The sequence below is a fragment of the Onychomys torridus genome, chromosome 15, assembly GCF_903995425.1.
Source record: "Onychomys torridus chromosome 15, mOncTor1.1, whole genome shotgun sequence".
Lineage (NCBI taxonomy): Eukaryota > Metazoa > Chordata > Mammalia > Rodentia > Cricetidae > Onychomys > Onychomys torridus.
The window spans coordinates 18171190-18195400 of NC_050457.1; positions in this window are offsets into that span (position 1 = coordinate 18171190).

A 24211-nucleotide genomic window follows, 5' to 3' on the forward strand; every position below is an offset into this window, starting at 1 on the left:
TACCAGGAGACCCAGCTGGGGCTGGTGTTTAGTCACTGTCCAAGAAACCTCAACTAAAGTCTGTGTAAAAACTGTCTGCTCTCCTCATTGTGGGTTGCCCTACAGGATCTCACTTTGAGCAGACCCAGTGGAAGGCTGCCTTTTACTGGGTGTCTGCTCTGCCGAGTGTCTTTATACTTCACAACAACCTTATGAGGTAGAACATCTCTCCTTTAGAGGCAAGAAATCATCAGAGTTTAAGTGTCTTACACAGAACAATGACTGGATTACTGTCACAGCCCGAGGTAATTTCATTGTATGATATTATGTCTATTTAAGAACATATATATGAGCACTATAAAACAACACTGTCCGATCCTAAGATTTATCTCTCATTTAGGAAGTCAGGAGAAGGTGAGCAGAGAGACCTGGGGGTTTTCAACAGCAGGAAGAAGGCGGGACTGTCCCCTGGCTTCTCTCTGAACAGAGCACAGGATATTCCTGTAATAAGGGAAGGACGGAGACTTGGAAGGTTGGCAAGAAGAAACGACCCTAAAGCAATGGCCTTAGAGGCAGGCCCGACACATTTCTCCTGATATAAGATGTCAAACTCAGAATGCATACATTATTACACGGACTTCCGTCAGCAAGCAGTGACTATATATTAGCTGCTAACGTAGATCCCCAAGGCTGAGCTTGTATCAGTTCTTGGTGAAAACACTTGCACAGTGATTCTCTAGCATTACTAACAATTACCTATAAGACAGAGTAAGGAAACCTACCTCACTTAGCAATGTGCGCTGCTTAAAATGAGAACATGCAGGCCACAAAATGTAATGCTATTTTCTCTCTCTCCTTAGGGATTTTTCTGGGGGAGGGGGTGTTGTTTAATTTTAAGTGTGTGTGTGTGTGTGTGTGTGTGTGTGTGTGTGCGTGCGCGCGTGCGCGTGCGCGCGCCCTCATGTGCACAAGTAGAGGCAGAGGTCAGTTTAGGGTGCTGTTCCTCAAGAGACACCCACATTGTTTTCTGAGACAGGGTCACTCATTGGCCTAGAACTTGCTGATCAGGCAGGATGGCTGGCCACTGAGCCACAGGGATCTGCCTGTCTCTGCCTTATTACGTTTTATTTGTATGATGTGTGTGTGTGTGTGTTTGTACACGTGTAAGCATACCACAGGACGTATGTGGACGTCAGAGGATAATTTGGGGGAGTCAGTTATTCCTTCCACCACGTGGTTCCCAGGGATCAAACTCAAGTCATCGGGCCTGGCAGCAAATCCCTTACCTGCTGAGACATCTCGCTGGCCCTCCATACAAGGAGGCCAGGACCTGATCTTGGCACTGTCAAGTTGGTATAAAGACAACTAAGTTTTGCTAGTTTTAATGGTCTTGTTTCTAAGACGAAAATAATTGGCCAAGGTCTTCTTTGAGGTTAACTACATCTCTAGCCTGATCTCTTGCCTCAGGTGATCAGAATCCCATGACCACGTGACTATCAAGGGCCGTATTTTGTGTGTAGCCCCCCGCAAACACCATGTTCCTCCTGAAAACCCACGCTAGAGTTTGTAGCATGACCAAGTCTTCTCAGCTATAAATGTCTTGGGCTGCTGTCCCTCCACAGGTTTACAGTGACATCAGAGCTCTGGGACACCCTGGGTCCCGATCAGCTGATCCTCAAGAATATAACTCAGGGGAAGATGATGGTCCCGATTGTTTTCTTCTGGCTACTGGAGAGTGTGTTTAGTTATGCCATCCACACCAAGGAAAACAGTGGTCGCAAAACCTAGAATGTTTGAATGTTCCATGATTTATTACCAGGGCAAAAGAAATACTGCAGACCACAATACCATTTATCAAGTAATTACATATCTTTCTGTAAGATGGCATGCACAGCCACAGAAACAGTCAGAGCTACCCTGTCTTTTGTTCTGGGCCTCAGTTCCTTCCTGGCCTGCTGTGACAGGCTTGGGCAGGATGACATCAGATCTCCAACCCCAATTGCCTGGTCTAGCACAACTTGGCCCTGGAAACCTGATTGCAGGGTGGGGGTGGGGTACATCGAGAGAATGCAAAAGGATAGACACACAGACACATACAGGAAAGCTGGGATTAGCTTACTCTGACGGGACAGCAGACGCTGTGCGAACAACTGGGAACCTCAGAGCTTTTAGTCCATACAGTGTGAGATGTTATCAAGTCTCCACGGGAGGTCTCTGTCAGGGAGCAGTCACAGGCTGCAGTCATCTGGGAGGAGGAAGCGACAGCTGCTAGTTTTTGCACTCGCTGGTCAATCATTTCTAAACACTCTACTTCCGCCAGAGGAAGGCTTGGCCAATTCCCACGGGCCTGAAGCACTGGGTCCTTGACATGGCTGTGCCTACATTAACAACACGCATTCACTCAGGGCTTCCTTAGCTCCCCACACCCAACCTTGAGAGTCAGCCACATCCTCTCCCCCCTTCCCCCTGTAGGTCCTATTTCTAATCGTCTCAAATTCGGATAAACATTCCCACGAACAAGCTCTTTCAAGCATTTATATTTTCTTTTAAACTTTTAAAAAAACTTTATGTGCATTAGTGTTTTGCATTGGGTTTTGGGTCCCCTGGAACTGGCATTACAGACAGTTGTGAGCTACCATGTGGGTACTGGGAACTGAACTCAGGTCCTCTGGAAGAGCAGTCAGTGGTCTTAACCACTGAGCCATCTCTCCAGCCACATTTATACTTTCTTGTGCTCTCAGTCCTAACCAAATCTTAATGGATTTCATCTGCTTCAAAATACGCCCCATCTCGTCTCAGGCTGCCACGGTAGAGTCACGGTGTTGTCACATACTCATATGGATCAGAGGTCACACACTTCCCAGCCAGAAGGTATCCCCGTTGATCTTGAGTACCCGACAAAGCCCTCGTCCCCATTTCTCTGCAAGTTATCTTTATCTGTAACATCCCTTCTTGGATCTAGATTTCTTTGGAACAAAAACCTGGGAAACCAGTGATGACCTCTTGTCTTTACAAATCAAAATCAGCTATTGCAGTGGTTCTCAAACATCCTAACGCTGCGACCCTCTAAGACAGCTCCTCATGGTGTGCTGAACCCCCCACCGTAAAATTATTTGGTTTCTACTCCATAACTGTAACTTTGCTACTGTGATGAATCACAACGTAAACATCTGATATGCAGGATCTCTGATATGCTACCCCAAAGGGGTCATGACCCACAGGTTGAGAACCACTGAGATATAATGCATTTCTGAGTCTCATCATTAAATGCACGATAGAAAAATTCTCCTGTGCAGTCTCTAGACTCCTTCCTAGCATGTGTTGCTTACTCATTCTAGGTTTCAAATCCAAAAATTAAGCCAGAGACATAGCCGTGCATTGTGATAGAATCAAGGAAAGCTCGATTTTTTTTTTTTTTTCTACAAGCAGCCCCTTTTTGCTTTACTTCTATCTGGGCAACAATGGGGTGGTTTTCACTCTCCTACTTTGAGACTCACTTGCAGAAAATGCCGTGGGAATCATCACCATCCTATAGCTGTTTACTCTGGAGTAGAAATGGCCGTGGTGACCACAGAACACTGGGCCATGCTGCCAAGGCAGTGAAGTAGAGAAACACTGTACTAACATCTGGGTCTGTACTTATGATAACAGAGCTGCCGCTATTCCCTGCAGAAGGAAGGGTGGACGCATCAAATCCTCACCCGAGACTCTACTGCCTCTGCACATCCTACCTCCCCGGTGCATGGGGTCATGGGAGATGCTGAAGCAAACAGGAAGTAGAGGGTCACTGAAGGTGGAACTCTAGTGATGCACCTTCTGTGAGCTGTCACCAGTGCTGGGTGAGACTCTTTTGGTGATACACCTGCCTTTGAGTCACACATGCACTTGTGTGTAACCCCTTAGCCATGCTCCCATAGTAACTACAAACTCACCCGTTCACTAAGCTAGACTTGGGTAGAGTCACTTCTTTGGTTAGTCAGTATTGTGTCTGGGATGAAGAGACCCTTCTTCATGTCTCCCGTGGGAAAGTCACACCATGGTCATGGTCCTCCTGTTCTCCCATAATGAACATTATTCCTTTCTTTGTGGATGGACATGCAGACAATGAGTCTGGAAATACCTTGCGGTAGATACGGGATTTCCCACCCAGAGTCATAATTTCATCTGCTTCCAAATATGCCCAGTCCATTTTCCGGTTGCCAAAGGCGAGTCTGGGTTTGTGCTGGCCAACACTCATTAAGACACATAGGCTCATTCTTAGAGTTGCCGAGAACGCTCTCTGCTGAAGGCTCTCAGCTGACTCCCTCCAAGGGAGGGACCTTCTCAAGACTGGCCAGTAGGGAGTCTCATGGAGGACCACAAGGAGGATCAACCACACCCCCTGAGCGTCTCCTTCCACACACTTCTGTTTCCTTCCCTCTGCTTAGCAGAGACTTTGTGAGCAATGTGGTGGTTTGAATAATAAGTGTCCTCCGATAGTCTCAGGCATCTGAATACTTGGTCCCCAGTCGGTGGTGCTGTTTGGGGAAGTTTAGGTCACGTGGCCTTGCTTCAGGACGTATGTTGTTAGGGGTGAGCTTCGAAATTTCAAAACCTGGTGCCATTTCCAATGTGCTCTCTCTGCTTCCTACTTGTGATTCAAACTGTGAACCCTCAGCTTCCTGCTCCCGACACCAGGCCTGCCTCCCTTCCCTCTCCTCTGCTGTCATAATTTCCTTCCATGATGGACTCTTATCCCTCTGGAACCATAGTCTCAAATAAACTCTTTCTTTTACAAGCTGCCTTGGTCGTGGTGTTCTATCAAAAAATAGAAAAGTAATTAATGCAAGCACCCTCCTATAACCTGCAAGAAATCTTCACCTCAGATTCCAGGGAAGCCTGACCTAGAAATGACTCAGGCAAAAATATTAGAAATGGCATAAGGCAGCTTAGGGGGAGAGCCATAAACCCCAAGTCTACTTTTCTCTGCAGTTATTATATTCATGGAAGAACTTGGGGATAGCAGTTGTAAACATGAAAAGATATTAAAATATATTAAGATTATTTCAATAAATGAGACCTGAATTTTAGAACATTCTTTTCTTTAAATAAAAGCACCAAAATATCATACTTGTGAAAACTAGAATTTTATCCAATAGAATATTATTACTGGAAAGTCTGAGGTAAAGAGTGATATTTGTATCTTTGTATTTTGGGTATTGTTTTTAAAGAAGTCAGTGGTTTGGGATTATAGATGCCTGGAGTGATGAAGGCATCTGTCCCTGAGAAGATGGGACAACCAGCCAACAGAGCTGTTTTAACATGGGGTTTACCGTGTGGGTGCTTCATCAGGACTGTATTTTAAAATCCTTTTCTTTCTTTCCTTCTTTCTTTCTTTCTTCCTTCCTTTCTTTTTTTTTAAGATTTATTTATTTATTTAGTATGTGTACAGTATTCTGCCTGCACGTGTCCCTGCAGGTCAGAAGAGGGCACCAGATCTCATTACAGATGGTTGTGAGCCACCATGTGGTTGCTGGGAATTGAACTCAGGACCTCTGGAAGAGCAGTCAGTGCTCTTAACCTCTGAGCCATCTCTCCAGCCCTAAAATCCGTTTCTTAAATTGATTTATAGTAACATTCAGTGGCTATTTTATTCAACTGGGTTACAATATTGAGGCAGGATCTATGAGTCAAAGTAGGGAATGTATTTCCATATTCTTTAAGAACAAAACTTTATTGGGCTATTTAAAAAATTTATGTATATTTTATTCCAAATAATATAGTTGTAAGTAAAAATCAAACAACACAAAAGCATGTGCAGACCTGGAATCTTCCCCAGAAGCGATACTGTTCACAGTTTGCCTTCAAGCCCTTCCTAGTGAGTGCCATAGTTACTCTGGAATGTTTGCACATAGAGGAAATGGATGTCTTTCATTTTGCTTTTTCTTATATTCTTATATTTAGGAGCTCATACAAGACAGATTGGATTTGTAACTTACAATTCACATTGTTACCATAACCATGTCTTCTTCATACTCCCATATTCATCCTCCCCCCATCCCTTTCTCTGGTTTTCATGTAGCCCAGTTTGGCATCAAACTTGTTATGTGGTTGAGGGTGACCTTGAGTGTCTTTTGAACCTGTTTGGTTGTTAATCACACTGTGACGGTCTCAACCAGTGTGCAGAATTATGTTTGATGGCCACTTTGACTGGAGTGAAGCGAAACCTTAGTGTAATTTCCATCTGCATTTCCCTGTGAGCTGAAGATGTTGACCCTTTAAGGTGTTCTGTAGCCATTTTTATTGCTTCTGGTGAGAACTTTCTGTTCAGTTCCACAGCTCAGTTTTAACTGGGTAGTTTGTTTTCTTGATGTTTAGTGTTTTGAGTTCTTCATGTATTCTAGACACGAAGCCTCTGTTAGATATACAGATGGCAAAGATTTTCTCTGATTCTGTGGTCACTGGATTGACCAATTCCTCTTCTGTACAGAAGCTTTTTAGTTTCATGAGATGCCGACTGATCGTATCATTCCCTGGGCTACTGGGGTCCTATTTAGAAGGAGTTTCCATGCGTCTATAACTTGAAGTGAACTTCCTACTATTTCCTCTAACTGTTTTAGAGTGTTCGGTTTTATGTTGAGGTTCTTGGTCCATTTGGAGTTGAGTTTTGTGCAGTTGAGTTACCTCCCTCCAAGATACTTGCCAGAGAGGCCGAGAGGTACCCAACATAATACAGGTTATTGGTTGTCACCATAATCAGATGGTAAGACACTTTTACTGAAGACACCACACACTTCAGCTGCAGGATACAGAGAAATCAATTTTGAGTTGACCAGGAAACTCTCCTTGGTGGCTACTGGTGCCATACAGGCTACTGGATGAGGAAGACATCAATGGTCTTACCCAGCACTGGAACCTTCATGCTGCAGAACTGACATACCAAACAAGATGTACCCACTGGTGTCAGGCTGTCTATGGGGGAAACCAACTGCTCCCCTCATTAAAACTGAATCATGTTCCATTGGAGGGAATTTATGTCTGGTCCTGGAAACATGGTTGAAACCCATGGCCATGGAAATGATAGCACCTAGGTAGGCAAGAACCTATTGATGTTGTCTTTCTAAATGTTGTCGACTGTCTTTTAAGTGTTTATGCTTATGTCTATAAATTTATGCTGCTCCCAACCTTGGTCAGAGAAGTCTCTTACTGCAGTGGGTAGTGGTTAGTATAAGAGGCGGATTACTGTCAAGTACTTAAAAGGAACTGTGATTGCTTGGCTGTAGATAATCTATATCAACATCTTTTACAAAGCTCAGGGTAACACTGAGGAAGGATGGAAAGAAAGAACGTAAAAACCAGAGATAGGGAGAGGTGGCGTGTGAAATGCTGTGCTCTGGACACGGTATAGCTGTCCAGATATAGCTATCCATGACAACAGCTGTGATTATCTACACAAGATCTGCTCAAGATCAAGCCAGTCACAAGTTCCAGTGTGGACAGGGGTGGGGAGGTGGCGGTGGGAGGTTCTCAAGGCCCCACCTCTAGTGGAAGAGCTCTTGGTAGTTCCTAGAAGAAAGAGAGTCACTTTTCTTTAGGAGTGTGGCCCCTAGTAGGTTCTCTATGCCGTAGTGGGTGACCCCACACTCATGTACACTCATTGAGTTAAAAAATTTTTTTAAACAAATAAATAATTATAAAAGGGGGACATGAAGTTGGGAGGGAGACACTATGGGTGATCCTGGGGGAATTGGTGAAGGGGATGAGGTGTGGATATGATCAATATACCTTGTGTCATCTTTAAAGATTAAATTTTTTAAGAATTACTTTTGTTGTTGCATTGAATCTAGAGGTGTTAGAACTCTTTGGGGGATCGAACTATTTATCTTCACGAAACAAATTTAGTACTTCCACTCTCGAATACAAATTTTAGTTTTCCTCAAAATGGGGACGATTACATTTTCTTTTCACAGATGATTCATTTGAATATGACCACACAACAATTTCTTTAAAAATACCCAAATTCAAATTTAACTCTAAATCTGTTCTTGAAATGACCTAAACATTCGCTTTGACTTGGTTTTTATCTTGCCTCTTCCAGACACTAAAAGAAGAACGAGAGAGGACCCCGCTTCAGTAACTCAGTTTTTGTTTATATTTGTGTATGGACCTTTTCTTTCTCCATCCTTGGTCTGCAAAGTCAATTGCAAAAAGCTACCAAAGTCTGGCTACATCCTCATAGAGACTGTTTAAATCCATTACTTTCTCTTTTAATCAAATCAGTGTTGTGTCAAAATACACGGTTCTCGCCATGAATCTCCCCAGCTTGTCACAGGTCACCGGTTGCACCTTGAAAATGTTTGCTCTCCTAAAGTGGTTTCCCTCCAGCCTCCAGCTAAATTGCTCCACACCGAGCCTGATCATTTTTCCTATATACATAGAACTCTAATTAATATAAACACGACGGCAAAGAGAGCTGGTACTTTACAAAGGAAGGAAGGCAGAAAAAGCCCAGCTGATAGATACACTGTGCCTCGTTTTAACGAGATGGGCATTTACACAGGAAAAAAATTATTCAAATTACATTCAGAAACCACAAGCAAAAGCAAGCCTGAAAATTCCCTAGCTCAGAATGGCTGAGAGATTTCTTTCCTACTTTAAGAAATATCTTATATAAAGCCGCCAGAGGGCCGGTAAGGGAAATAGTAATTATGTTTAAACAGCCAACATTTCACTAGCATAAAATATTTGTACAGGCTCTTAAACACCAAGTTAAGCGCCAGAGGCTATTTTCATTGTTTAATGTATTAAGTAAATAAAAATGTATCTAAGATGTGGACACACAATTAGTTTTGAGTTATTTATCCTGGAGTTTGTATGGCTTAGAAAAACTCCATCTTCTTGGCTGGTGCTGTCCTAACGCATTTAACTTCAGCCATCAGCTATGATTAAACACCTGCTGTTGTGGGGAAACAAAGCACACTAATCCAATATGTATTTCTGACATCTTAAATATCACCCAGTCCCCTGACATCGGGCACAGCTTTTCAGCGGGATGGAATTCCACAGCATATTTTTCTAATTTATGGATGGACAATAAATCAAAATTAAGCCTTGGGCAATGAAATATACATCAGCGCAGAACGGACTGCAAACGAGGGCCCCTCACGGCCGAGGGGAAAAGGGGGCATTAATGGGATCCTAAGCTGCAAACGCTGTTTGGAATTAAGGAAGTTTATTTCACATTTTATCCCAATAAGAGCAAGATGCAAAGGCAGAAAAAAGTAAGTTTTCTGTTTTTGTTTTTGTTTTTTTCATGCACAGCACCAGATGTGCAGGGTTTTTTGTTTTGTTTTGTTTGTTTGTTTTTTAAAGTCCCTGTTTTTGAAATATTTGGCACGTGGGTGATTTAAAAAGCTGTATCTCCGCTGTTCTTTATCTCATTTTCAATATTTAAGGATTGATGTAGTTGGTGTTCTGATTTTCTGGAAGACTGAATAAACAAAGGCCCTTGTAGTCAGTCTTCTGAAACACACCAGGAGGACAGACAGTCATCTGTGCCAGGTGGGCTGGGCCCGGAGCTGTCCATTGCTAACTGAGCCTCCTTCCCATTGACCGCCGCAAGCTGTCCTGGGACTTGGAGAAGAGAGGTGACCCCAGAGCTTTGTTCTCATCAAATCCCCCCTGGAGCCTAATGTTTGGGGCCAGCTCTGGCTCTGTCCATCTCTCTCTGAGCAGTCTAGAGTCTAAGATCAAGTTGGGGCTACACACTGGCTCATCCTTCACTCTGGTGCCTGCCAATCACCACCTTCTGGAACAGAGAGCCTGCCAGGGCAGCCATCACATTTATCAAGGATAATATTTTGTGTTATGCGAATGTTAGGCTCTTAAAAAACATATCTCTTGAATCCTCACAGCACCTCTGTAGATGGAACAAGCTACAGATAGTATTCAAATATTAGGGACATAGCCAAACTGAGAGCTTTGTGTTATATTGCAAGGCAAATATGCATGTGTGTGCCTGCGTGTGTGTGTGTGTGTGTGTGTGTGTGTGTGTGTGTGTTGATGAACAATAGCACATCAGTTATTATATTTAGAACTGTTTTTAATTCACTAAAATGGAAAGTGGGATACACTCAGTGGTAGAACATATTTATTCTGGACTTTGTTTCCACCACTATAAAATATTTTATTTTAAAATTGAATAACTTTTTAAAAAATGAATAATTTACCTCTAACTTTACCATTAGAATATCCTGCACTTTTCAAAATTTACAAATCTAATTTTTATCAAGGGCCTACCACTTACCATACATACAAAGCCCCAAGGACTCTCTCTGCACATAAACATATGTGTGGTGGGAGTCTCCTTTGTTCAGTTGAGTGTGGAGAACACTAACTTTGGAAGAATATAAGTAACGAGGACAGCAGAGTGTGCAGAATGAGTGCTAGGTTAGTACTCTCCCTTGGTACAGTCCACACAACATTCCCTTTTCACCACGACAGCTTTGGACGGTCCTAGGTTTACAGACGCGTTTCAGCTTCGAGAGCCTTGTGTGTCTAGAGAACAGTCCATCTCTTACTCCATAGCTAGCTGTTCTTGTACTGCCTCTTGGCGGAGACTCTCGCCAGGGTTAACATGTGCACTGTAGTTTTTTCCTCAAAGTGAGGTCAAACTCAGATAACATAAACCAACCATTTGAACATGAACAATTTGGTGGCCTTTAGCACATTTATGAATTTGTACAACCACCATGTCTGTCTAGTTACAAAACATTTCGTTACCTGAAAGAATACACAGTTCACGCCAAGTGAGACATCCTGTTTTCCCTCTCTTCCAGGTCCTGGCAATAGGTAGTCTCCTAGTCTCTATGGACTGATGATCTCTTCTCAGTATTTCATCTAAAGAGGACCATATATCATGTGTTATGGAATATTATTTTAACTATGTAAAGATGAGTTACATTTGTTTATGCTGCATTTGTTTACTTATGAAAAGATGTGTTGCTGTTTCATCTTTCCTGCCTAAGGTACCTGATTGGTTGAATAAAAAGTTGAATGGCCAATAGCTAGGCAGGAGAGAGATAGGCAGGGCTGGCTGGCAGAGAGAATAAGTAGGAGGAGAAATCTAGGCAGAAAAAAAGAAGAAGAGAAGAGAATGAGAAAGGGAGAAAGGGAGACGTCTGTGCCAGCCAGGCAGCTGCCAGCCTGCAGACACAGAGCGGGCATATAGAAAGAAAGGTAAAAAGCACCAAGGCAAAAATGTAGATAAAGAGAAACAGGTTAACTCAAGTTAAAAGAGATAGCCAGAAATGGGCCTAAGCTAAGGGCAAACATTCATAACTAATAAGATGTCTCCATGTCATGATTTGGGAGCTGGTTGGTGACCCAAAAGAAAAAGCCTGCTACAGTCATGTGACCTACACTTCTGGCTTCTTTCATTTAGCATAATGCTGTTGAGGGTGGCACATAATGTAACATGTATCAGTACTTCATTTCTTCTTAGGTTGAATAATATTCCATTGTTATTACTTATTATTAATTACCCATCAAAGGAAAAACATTTATTATTTCTGTCCTTTGGCAATTGGGAATATACTCTTATGAACATTCATTTGTGTTTGGTTTAGATTCTTCTAGGTCCTATCTTTTAAAAATCAGATTTTATTCTGGACTAACAGTATAGAGAGGCTCATCTATCCACTACCTAATTTCCCCTATGTCAACACTTATATCCAGGGTGCTTTTGCCCAAAGTAGGAAACCAACGTCACTATTTAATGAACATGAAATTTTATTTGGACTGCACTGCCAGCTTCTCCACTTTTCCTATTCGAGGATCCCATCCAGGATGCCATGCGGTGTTTAGTTTCCACATCTCCTTTCTCTCCTGGGCCCTCTTGGTCTTCCCTTGGTTCTTAAGTCCTCTGAAGAAATGCCCGTTGGGTGATTTTTTTTCCTTATAACTGATTTTTCCAGTGTTTTCCTCATGACTGTACTGGGCCTTGGAGAAGTAGCCTTTCCATCCCATAATACCACAGGCTGCATGTTGTGACTGTTATCCATCTGGAGATGTCGACCTTGATAGGGGGCCGGGGTCATGCTTTTCGGTTGGTTCTCCCTCTCTCCACACTCACACTCCCCACTCTGCTCTCTGGAAGGAGCCCACACTCAAGGCGGGTGGTGGAATTGATCACCATTTCTGGGAGGGAAGAATATCTTCATAAATTTGGAGTTCTTTTATGAGGCTATTGTATTTCTTTCCCCTCATTTTGTTTATTCAATCATTTTTACATAGTATGGACTCTTGGAAACTGATTTTTATAGTTCATATTCTTTTTTGGGGGGAGGGATTTCGAGACAGGGTTTCTCTGTGTAGTTTTGGTGCCTGTCCTGGATCTCACTCTGTAGACCAGGCTGGCCTTGAACTCACAGAGATCCGCCTGCCTCTGCCTCCCGAGTGCTGGGATTAAAGGCGTGCACCACCGCCGCCCGGCGAGTTCATATTCTTTTAAGGTCATATTTCCTGGGTCTGTCAGAGAAGTGACTGATGCGGAGGTCCGGCAGTGCAGTGTGCTTTTAAAGCAAGAAGACCTTGGGCTTGGTAAAGAACAGAGAACCCACAGAACAAGAGGAGGTGATTCATGAGCCACTCAGCAGAGCAGCTTAGACAATGTCTACCAAAGACAGACAGGACACATTTTGGCATGACCTTTCAAAGGAGACTATCAAATATGTCAGGAGGGCTTGCCTGATTAGGAGCTAGGGTTCCTGAGTCTAGCTTCATTGAGGAATTCTAGAACAGACTCCAAGTATGAAGGTTCTTAGTAGTATACTGGGGTGTGGCGGGCCATATCGGTCCTCACAGCATTCTGGAGGCTGGGGTAGGAGGGTGATGAAGAGAGAGAAGCTAAAACTATACAACAAGCCTCCCTCGTCCCCCCAAAAACCCTGCATAGCAACAATAGATCTCAACTGGGAGATGTCTAAAAAATCCACATTTGGACTCATAGTGGGAAGGCTGTAAAACTCTAAGGTCAAATAGAAATAATTTGGTGCATTCCGAGGATATGAATAAAAAGTACTCTATGAAGGGGCTGTGTTTAGGCTGCTGCTGACTTCTTCATGGTAATAACAAAAGCTGCAATGCAGCAAATAATATCCAAGTGCTCAGAGAAGACAATTACAGACAAGGAGCTGGGACTCCAGCTAAGCGTTCACACAAGGATGAGGAGGAAATGGGAATGTTTTCGTACAAACAGTGAGAACTCTCTCTCTCTCTCTCTCTCTCTCTCTCTCTCTCTCTCTCTCTCTCTCTCTCTCACACACACACACACACACACACACACACACACACACATCCCCCTTTTGTGAGACAGGGTCCTGCTATGTGGCCCAGTCGGGCCTCAAATCATGGTTCTCCTGCCTCAGCCTCCAGGGTGCTGGGGATGCAGGTGTGAATCACCATGCCCCATTCTAGATTTTGCTTAAATTCACATCAGTGTTTTTTAGAAAGTGACCTTCAAAGCATGGCCACTGAAACTGATCCAGCTGCCAGACTCAGAGGGGAGGAGAGGAGGAGGGGAGAAGAAAGTACAGTTAACAGAGGTCAGGAGAAAAAAAAAAAAGATAAAAGAAACCATTAGCCCGAGCATGAGAGTCACAAGTTGAAGGCCAAAGCTTGGCTTCATAGTGAAATTCAATCTCAAAAAAAAAAAAAAAAAAAAAAAAAAAAAAAAAAATCTAAAAAGGAAAATCAAAGAATATGATGGTAAGTTCAACTATATTATAATCATAACAAACATCTGTAATTTTCCTAATTCCCTTTGCTTGAAGGGACTTTTAGGGGTGAGCAATGTATGTCTGATGCTAGAGTGCTTGCTTAGCGTGTCCAGGACTCTGGGTTCAAGCAAAACAAAAGCAAAGCAAAAAGAGAGACTATTCGATCAGATTTTAGAATTCTGGCTGTAGTTGGCCTAACAGAGGGAAGCCTAGTTTTGAAGAAACAGCTTGAGGCTAAAAGCAAGAATAGAAGGAGAAAGTTGGTAGCTTCGTTATTGCCAGACTGAGTGGGTACTGAGGCAAAATGTGTATGGTCAGGGAGAAGGCACGTGGCTGGTGTCTAGAGGTAGACCTTTGAGAAGTGTCCCATGGAAGGAGCAGACATTCTCCATCAAAGCACCCAAGGTTATTCCGCAAGGCTCAAAAGCATAAACCTGCACTGTAAGTCACGGAGAAGCCAGGTGTTGACTTGGTGTGTTGGAAGGAACTTTCTAACAATTAGCTCTCTGAAATGGAAAGTTCTTGGTCCTAAGGATATTGAGGCCACAGCTAAGGATGCATGGGCTGAGCTAAACAGATGGTATCCAAATTTGAGCATTAGAATCACCTGGAAAGCTTTTTAAAATGCCTATTTGGGGGCCTCTTTGTAGGATGAATGAGCAGATTCTATACAAAAGGAATGTGTGGCTTTGAAATGCTCCCTGGAAGCCTTGGTGTCACTCAAGAGTGACTTCTGGAATGGAAACTGTGACTCAAGGAGGGGCAGGGAGTGGGGGTGGGGGTATCTCCCAGGAGCTTGAGATAGTGTTGGCCACAGGCTCAAGCCTTCCTAATAACACTTCCTACATTTGGGGACTTTCGAGATAAATTGAGACTCTCTCCTGATCTTCCAGGCTCTTCACAGCCTGAAGACATGATTCAGTCCCTAGTGTCTGCAGTCTGGAAATGGCGTTTTTGTATCCTGCCACAAAGCTGCAGGATACAGAGTCAGAAGGAGAGGTCCCCGCTGAGAGTGGGCATTTTCAGAACTCAGACTTCTGTCTCTACACCTACAATGGGGACAGAAGCCTCTGTGCTTCATCAAAGACCAAAGCTCTCAGGCAACTTTTTAGTTCATTCTACGTGGCTTTATTTTTAAAATTTTTATCCTTTAATACACTTCTTAATCCTCCCGAGATTGGCTTATTGGCTTATTCCTCTGTGTGTGTGTGTGTGTGTGTGTGTGAGACAGGTCCAGATAGCCCAGGCTGGCCTTGTCATTTGGGGATCTTTCGTTGCTTTGAGAGCCCCAAAGTCTCTTAAGGACTTAGTCTCCTTGTCTCAGGTTTTTTGCTTGTATGTCTGCCATGCTGAGAGTTGAACCTGGGCTTCACACATTTGGGGGGATAAGGTCTCACGTAACTAAGGCTCACCCTTAACTCTTGACCTTCCTGCCTCTACCTCCCAGATGCTAGGATGACGCAAGTGCCACCGGGTCCTGAGACATATTTATTTATTAATGTAAAATCCATTTACTACAAAATCAGCTAATTTAAAGAAAGCAAGTCCATGCATGGTATTTGGTAATTCACCACATCACAAAGCACCACCTCCATGTAGTTCCAAACATATTTCACTCACCTCTGTCATCTATCCATTAAGCAGAAATTCCCTAATTCTGTATGCTCCTAACCTGGCAGCCAGCAGTCTGCTTCCTGTCTAAATGGATGGACTCACATATGTGACCATGTGTACGCTTCTTTCCCTCAGTATGTTTTCTGGGTTCATCCAGGTTGTAAGATATTTCAGCACTTTTTGAGGTTGAACGATAATCCACTCTGCTGCTGTAACACAACTAACTTATCCCTTCGGTTGTCAGTAAACAGTTTGGCTGTAGGGAACGTTTATGTACAAGTTCTGTTTTCCATCTCTGTTTTTTTTTTAAATGTACCAGTTTGACCAATTTGATTTTTAAATCTTGTGTAACTAATGCTGACCTATACTACGTCTTGATCTCCTTGCCTCTACCTCCTGCAATATATTTATTTTTTGAAGTAAAACTCATTTACTATGAATTCATTTACCTTTGAAAGAGAACAAGTATTTGGTATAGCCACCAAATTGTGTAAGCACTGCCTCTATGTAGTTGGGTTGAGAAAAACTATTTTACTAGCAAGAAGCAAGTTCAAAGTGGCTTCCCTTAAGTTGCAAAGGGACACAGAAACTCCAAATTCTGTCAGGAAGTTGGGGGCTCTTTCCCTTAGAGAGCGGTCATCTGGCTATGGTGAGGTGGTGATGGAGAAGCCTGTCCATGTGCTCAGAGCCATAGAGCACTGGGTGTGTGCTACACTGTAGCAGGGAGTATTTGATGTGCCCACCGAAGCTGTAGGAGCAGGTTCCCACCTGGGAGGTCGGTCGGCATGTGCTGTCTCTATTATGGCCAGAAGAGAGACTTTAGAATTGCAAACGGTATCACCGAGTGGCTGGACACCAGCAAAGAGTTTGACAAGGCTGTCACATCTGTTCAATATTTCTACTGAAATAATCACAGGCATTGCTGTTGATGGTTACCATAGTGGTATTAAGGTTGGCAGAAGGAGATGATGTAATCTGGAGGAGGCTGATGACATTCTGGCTGCTGAGTCTGTGGTTTCTGTACCAGGAAAGCTGGGACCTCAGACTTGTGATGATTTACATGCTGAGAAAGGCAGGTTTGAAGTCGAATATTTCAGTGATAGAGCGAACTGGGAGTAAGAAAGGCAATGAAGGGTTATGCTGTCGACAGTTTATGATAGGCAGTGAGAGCCATCATCCCCTGGCTTATAAGAGATAACAGCAAATGGGTTAGTCAGCATTTGCTAGGATCAGTTCCACAGGGGAGGCGGCTGGCTTCTCACTCACTGAGAGCCCTTCTTTGGTTTTGAGTGGATTGGTACAAGCCCCAGTCTACAAGCTTTGGCCAGAAGAGGGAAGGGAGATCGAGTTAACAACGGAGCTCCTGTCAAGCTGAGTTAAGCCTGGAGTGATGACAGTGATGTCTTCAAGGAGAAGAATGGCAATGGACAGGAAGAGAGCAGCATCTGTTTCCAGAATCCTGGACGGCTTCCTCCGGAAATAACTCATTCTGTGCGTCTTGATTTTCTGGGAAGTAAATCTTGAAGGCCAGAACTGGCATTCATCAGGACAAACAGGAGTACAAGGGTCTTGGGGAGGATTTGTGACAGGGTTTCTGCAAACTAGGCTTTGAGGAATTCATCTTTGCGTGAGCATTCCTGAAACCGCCTTTGAAATAAAGGCTGTGGCCGTGGCTTAGTGGTTGAGCACTCACTTAGCACGTAGAGGGCTCTAGGTTCAATCCCCAGATATTAAAATAACCAATAAACAAAACCCATCTTTACATTTTATGTATGCTATTTTCCCACCTCTTTTTTCTTTTCTTTTCTTTCTTTCTTTCTTTTTTTTTTTTTTTTGAGCCAAGATGTTGCTTTGTAGCCCAGGATGGCTTTGAACTTATTTTTTTTTTTTTAACTTCTGCCTTCCAAATGTGCTAGGAATACACATATATGCCACCATTCTCAACTTTATGTTTTCTTTTGATTTTGAGGCAGGCATACATTTGTTGCACAAAATTTATTGAAGTATGGAAGAGGTAAGAGGAACAATTAGGCATATCTTCACAATTAAAAAAACAATAATCACCCAGGGGTGGCAGAAGACACCCAGTCCAATAGCACCCAGGATGCCAGTATGATGAACACATCTGTGATGAAGAGGTGGGGAAGAAAATCGGAGCAGTGACAGGTGAGACAAAGGGCTGATATCGACATGCTGTCATAGTAGGGTTGGCCAGATGGTAGGGTAGGCTGGATGCTGAGCAACAGCTTGGAGCTTACGCAGACTCAGACTCAGCCCCTAACCTGCTGCCCAGCTGTGGGATTGCCCTGGCTCTAGCCAACAGTAGAGACCAGTGTTGAGGAAAGCTTCACTTTGTGGATTGGAGTTCCTTGAAGGACCACCATGGTCTGTGATGCCACTGGAGGCCAAGTTTGTGTAGGTGGTCCATACTGCTAATCCAGACCATGACAAAGCCTGAGAGCCATATGGACAAATGTGGTCTGTGCTACTGATGCCTTGATGATGTCATCAGGCTTTGCTGCCTGGGTGGGGTGGCCATCTAGATGTAAGTGGCATGTGTAGCCATCTGACACCATGTTGAGGTCCGTGGTCCATGCATCCACTGAAGGCCGTGAGTGGGTTGGTTGTCCTGACATGGCCAAGGGTCATGTTGATGTCTGCAGCCCATATTACCACCAAAGGCCACTTGGAAGTTCATGGTCTGGGCTCCCACACAAAGCCACGTTGATGTCCACCGGCAGCAGCCTGGTTCCCCACAATTGATGGCTTGGCCGGGCCACAGGTGGAGAAAGACTCATCTTCCCTTGTGGGACTGGCCACTTGGCCATGTTCCAATGAGTATATAGACAACATAAAATGGACTTTTTGTGGGGGTATATCACAGAGAAGAGGGGCTAGGCATAGGAGGACTGAAAGATGAGTATGATCAGGGTACATAATGTGAGATTCCCAAAAATCAATCAATCAATCAATCAATCATCATCATCATCATCATCATCATCATCATTATCATCATCCAGCCAAGTGTGGTAGCACAGACCTTTAATCACAGCACTTAAGAGGCAGAAACAGGTAGATCTCTGTGAATTCAATGACATCCTGATCTACAAAAAAAGTTCTGGGACACCCAGAGAGACCCTGCCTCAAAATAAAAAAATAAAAATTATAATAAAAGGAAATGAAAAACTCAAATGAAATCATGAAACTTCTCCCAGCCTGGTTCAGGGAAGCTTTTTTATTGTAGTGGGCAGCCCCAGTGGTTAATGTAGAGACTTGTTACTGTTCAAAGAGCAGAGAGTAACTGACTGTGAGTGCTCAGCACTAAACAGGGCATTCTGTCTCCGTGTTCAGGGAACATTGAAAAAGAAAACTGTAAGAGCAAAGGGATGGGGAGGAGGGCTGGGAAACACGGTCCTCTGGACGGGACATGGCTGTTACAGATACAATGAACTGGAAGTAGCTGTGGTTACCTACACAAGATCTGCTCAAGATCAAGCCAGTTAAACGTTCTAGCATGGGCTGGCGAGAGGCTCCTGAGAGGTCACTCCTAGCTGAGAGCTGTTAGTAGTTGATGGTGGCTGAGAGAGGGAGAATCACTTCTCTTTAGGAGAGTGGCTACCAGAAGGCTCCTCATCCTCCAGTGGGCGACCCACATCATGTACATATGGGCATCACTAATTAGACTCAGTGGGTTGAAAATCATAATAATTTAACAAGAAAAAGTCAGCTAACATTGTGCCCCATATTCTTGTAATATTTTATATGTCTATACTTATTTTTGTATATTTAGGACATTATCACAAAAAAATTACAAATTAGTGGTTATATTTCTGGATGGTTCTCTGGATCCGAGAGTTTGGTTTTCATAGACAATGGCAATATATTGCCAGCTAGCCCAGAGAAAAATCAGGACCTAGACCCTCCACGGTTAGGAGCTGAGTGAGAGCCGAGCAAACAGTTCTCTCTGATACAGGTCAATGTTGCTCATTTCTCCGAACACTTGGAAGAGCTGTGGGCCTGTGGGAAATTTCAGACACCTTTGGAAACTGTCATGGCAAAGGTCGGTTCTTCTTTGCAAATTAAATCCAATATTACCATAGCAATATTAAAACATGGATCTCCTTATGCTGTGGTAGATATATGGGTGAAGTAAGTATCGTGTGTGTGTGTGTGTGTGTGTGTGTGTGTGTGTGTGTGTGTGTGTGTGTACAGACTGGATCAATAAAGCAAATGAGGTTTAGACTATGCTAGGTCTAGAAATCCCTCTAGAATGCTCCTTCCCTTTCTTTCTGCCTGTCTAGCCCCTTTCATGTTTCCGGAGCAATCTGAGCCCTGTCTCCTCCTGTGACATCCTCCCCAGCTAATCTCCCCCCTTTTCTTAATCTCGGGTTTGTACTAATGATTCAGTCCTGGCAATCTGGTCCTCGGAACATGGACTGGCTAACGACGCTTCACAACTCTCAGCATTAAACATGCATAGTGACGATCTCTATGATGGACTAGAGACAGCCACTGACTCTCCTCCCATTTGGAATTGGGGTCTGTGTCCCCTCCCCAAGAATTTGGGTAGTGCTACGGTATGGATACGAAGTGCCACCCGAAAGTCTCACTCCTGAGCATTTGGCCCTCATGTGGTGCTGTTTTGAGAGATTCTGTGAACTTTAGGAGATGGGAACTAGTTTTGAAAGGTGTAAACACTAGAGGAACACGTGTGTTGTGTATCTCTCAAAGGCCTTTCACTTGGGGAGCAATGCTTCCAATAGCTTCATAAATGGAAAACATTGACCCAAAGCAGGGCTTCTCCAAGCGTGGCCTCTGGATCCACTTGATTTGTATTGTGCAAATTTGTTGAAAATGTCACTACACCCCAGTACTACCAAATCGTAGTTGGGGGGAGGGTAGAAATCTCATACTGAACAAGAGCCCTAGGAAATTTATGTGCAATTTGAAATTTGAGAGTCACTGGTAAAGAGAGTCATGAACAAAGAGGACAAAGTGTTCTGACCCTGATGTGTGTTTCTGACTAATGGCAGGTGAATCATGTCACCTTCCCAAGTCTCCATTTATCATTGTTCCAGTACATAAAGAACACTTTGCTGGATTAAATGACTTTGTGCATCTCTCTCTCTCTCTCTCTCTCTCTCTCTCTCTCTCTCTCGTGTGTGTTCATGTGTGGGCTTACCAGTGTGGGCCAGTGTGCATAAGTAGAGGTCAGAGGTCAATCTTGGACATTATTCTTTAGGGACCTACCTACTTTGCCATTTGAGATAGGGTGTCTCGCTGACCTGGAACTCACAAAGCATGCTGGGTTGGATAGCTAGTGAGCCCCCAGGACCTGCCTGCCTTCACCTCCCCAGCACTGAGATTCCCAACATGCACCAGCATGCTTGGCTGTTTTTCAAATGTGGGTTTGAGGACCCATGTTGCGCTTGATCAGAGAGTCCTTAAGGGACAGAACTCTCCCAGCTATGAACGAGATGATTTCTGTTTCTAATACACAGTGTATCTTATATTCCCGAACCCAGGCCTCGTCGTGACCTCTCCCTCTCTTGTCCTCTGTGACCCGGAGCTGAGGGGACACACACATTTTATGTTGAGTTGGGCAGCTGTCCATGCAATCATTTTCAGCAAAGCCTTCCTTTCTCATGGACAAGTAGGTATGACCAGGAACACATACCATTAGGAAATTCCACTTCATTTTTAAAAGCAAATATTAATGTCAAGGCCAAGGTCTCTTCAGAATAACATATACCTGTTCTCAATATTATAATTAAGCTTAAATCGTTTCTGGAATTATATGTTTTAAATGGCAATTGTGCCGCCTTTAAGGTTTTCCTCTTGCCTTCAGCCCCATTGAGTAAATGTGTTCATGATTGAATTAGCAGACCTTTGATTTTAAAAGGACTTTTCACTGATCTTTTATGGTAGATTAAAAAGCAATTTACTAATTTACAGTTCATAGGAATTCCGTGCCCTCCTTGAGTTTTGTAAATCAATTCTGTGCTAATGTATGTGACTATAGCTCTGAGGGTTTCATTTGGGGACAGCTGGTGTCATACACAACCCTGAATGCACAATCACTTCATCAATGCTCCCTCCTTGGGCCTGGCAGACACTCCCTTTTGGGATCCCTGGTTTAGTGTCTCCAGTTTGAAGGGGGAAGTTTGAGCCACGGGGGTGGGCGATATCACCTTCCTGTTTCCTCTTTACTGTTCTCTTGATTATAATGAGTACTCCTAGTTGAAAGACAGTTGTCAAGGAGGATGGCTCATCCAGAGTCTTCCTGTTGGAAACGGCTCTCAGCAGTCAAGAAGACTGATTCCACCACACTGGAGGACCTTGTTCTGGAGAACTCAGCATCAGCATCAGTATTATCATCATTATCACCATCGTCATCATACAACTGTTCATACATGTCATTTGAATGTGTGTGTCCCCAAACAGTGTGAAGGAGAGCGATCTGCTGGGATATATTAGACAGGCCCAGGGGCACCATCTTTATGAATGGATTAACAACTTTACCAAACGTTTTGCTTTTTCTCATTTCTATCTTTGCCTCCTCCTGCCAGACAGAGGATCACTGGCTCAAAACTCACTGCATATCCCAGACTGGCCCTGAACTCATGCCTTGCCTCCCACATACTAGGATTACCATTGGCAGGAGATACCAAGTCTAATATAGGTTCCTTATAGAGGGTGTGTGTGGTCTCTTTCTCTCTCTCTCTCTCTCTCTCTCTCTCTGTGTGTGTGTGTGTGTGTGTGTGTGTGTGTGTGTGTGTGTGTTCCTCTTTCCTTTACACTTTCACACTCTCTTGTCTTCTCCATTTCCTGTGGGACATCAGAGCATGAAGGCCCTCATTAGCTGCTAGAACCATGCGTGACCTTGAGCTTTCTAGCCTCCAGAACTGCAACAAATAAAGTCTGTTTCCTTGTAAACTCAGTAGTTTCTGGTTCTCTCTCATAGCAGCAGAAAGCAAACTGAGAGATAAGAGCAGTCGTTACTGTGGAAGAGTACCTACCCTGTGCCCACCAACTTCTGGCTTATTGAGCCCTCGCAACTGTACGAAATTCAGATCATTCACAGTGACCTGTGACACGTGATCTAACGGAAGCACAGGTGGAAGAACCTTCTCAGGGTCCCAGAAGACAGCTGACTTGAGGTTTGGACTCGAGGAACCCGGCTTTGTGGCTGGTGCCGGACACCAGTGCACCAGCTACCTTCGGGCCTCATGGCAAGTGGTCATGTACACTCACCCAGTCTCAAGACAGTGCCTGCCTTTCAAATGGGAGCTGTCTGTTGTTTCCAGTGGAGGAAGGCGTAAGAACCAGAGACCAAGCGTTTAAACATCAGTGCAGGGCTGGAGAGATGATTTGGCGGTACTGAGTCTTCTGCTAGAGGACCTGGGTTCGATTTCCAGCACTCATGTGGCAGCTCACAACTGTCTGCAACTCCAGTCCTAGGGGATCAGACACTTTTTCCTAGTGAGCACTGCACACACGCAATACACAGACACACATGTAGGTGAAACACACACATAACAATAAATAATGTCTTTATTATACCCACATATAACAATCAATAAATAATACTTTTCTCTTTTATACTTGAGATTATAATTACAGCATTTGCTCCTTCCCTTTCCTTTCTCCAAACTTTTCCACATAGCCTCCTTGTTTTTGTTCAAATCATGGCCTTTTGTCATTAATTGTTGCTAGACATATATTCCCACATACAACCTGTTCAATCTGTATATTGTTATTTGTATGCATAACTTCAAGGATGACCATTCGGTATTGGGTAACCTTCCCTGGGGAAGGCAATTCCTCCCACTCTGAGCATTCCTTAGCTGTCTGTAGTTCTTTGAGTAGGATTGAGGCCTGGTGATCTTTCTCCCATCCACTTTGGCGTGTCTGTTTTTATTGTCCTTGTTCAGCTCATGTTTAGGCAGTCATGTTGGTGACGCTTTCTGGGGGGAGCTTCCGATATTCCTAGGAGACACAGTGTCAGAGCAAACTCTCTGGCTCATGGCTCTGACACTCTTTCTGGCCCTCTTCCATGATGGTGAGGGAGCTGTGTTGTAGATTAATCCACTGCGACTGGGCTCCACAACTCTGCATGTTGATTGGTTGTGGGTTTCTGTAATGGTCTCTGTGGCAAAGAGAAGTTTCCTTATGAAGGTTGAGGACTACACTTATCTGTTGACATAGGGACAAATATTTGGAATGTGGTTAGGAATTATGCTGGTTTAATAAAGTGGTGAGTGTAGGTTTTCCTCCAAGATCCATGACTTCACTAGCCCTGGGTAGTTGGCTGGATTTCCAGTACCAGGCATGATCTCCCTCTTGTTGAGGGTGTATTAAATCCAATTAGAGAGCTGTTGGTTACTGCCAAGGTCTGTATGCCACTACTGCACCCTTAGGGTCATTGTGCCATGCTGGTCATTGTTGTGGTTCATATGTGTCATAGCTGGACAGGACTGTTGGTGGCTTCCCTCCTTAGGAAGCTTGCATGGTGCCTTCTGGCACTGTGAAAGCTAGTCATCAGGGAGAAGGCTTTCAGGTCAGTTCCAGCTCAAGGGGCTTCTGGGCCTGTGTCTGAAGGAATAGGGATTTACCTTTCACCTCTGGAGGAAACAGCAATAGGCTGTACGTTTGGGAGTCTCTTGGACAACTCTAACCAACAACTCAAAAGAAGGTTTCTCATGCCTGGTGCTAGGTGGTCTTTGTCTCCTGGAAGCATTATAGTCATCCCAGATTAAAAAAATATTATTTAAACTGTATATGTATATTGGTGAAATTATTAAGGCCATTCCACATAGTTAAAAGGGAGGTTTATTTTGTGGGGTCACTTACAAATGAAG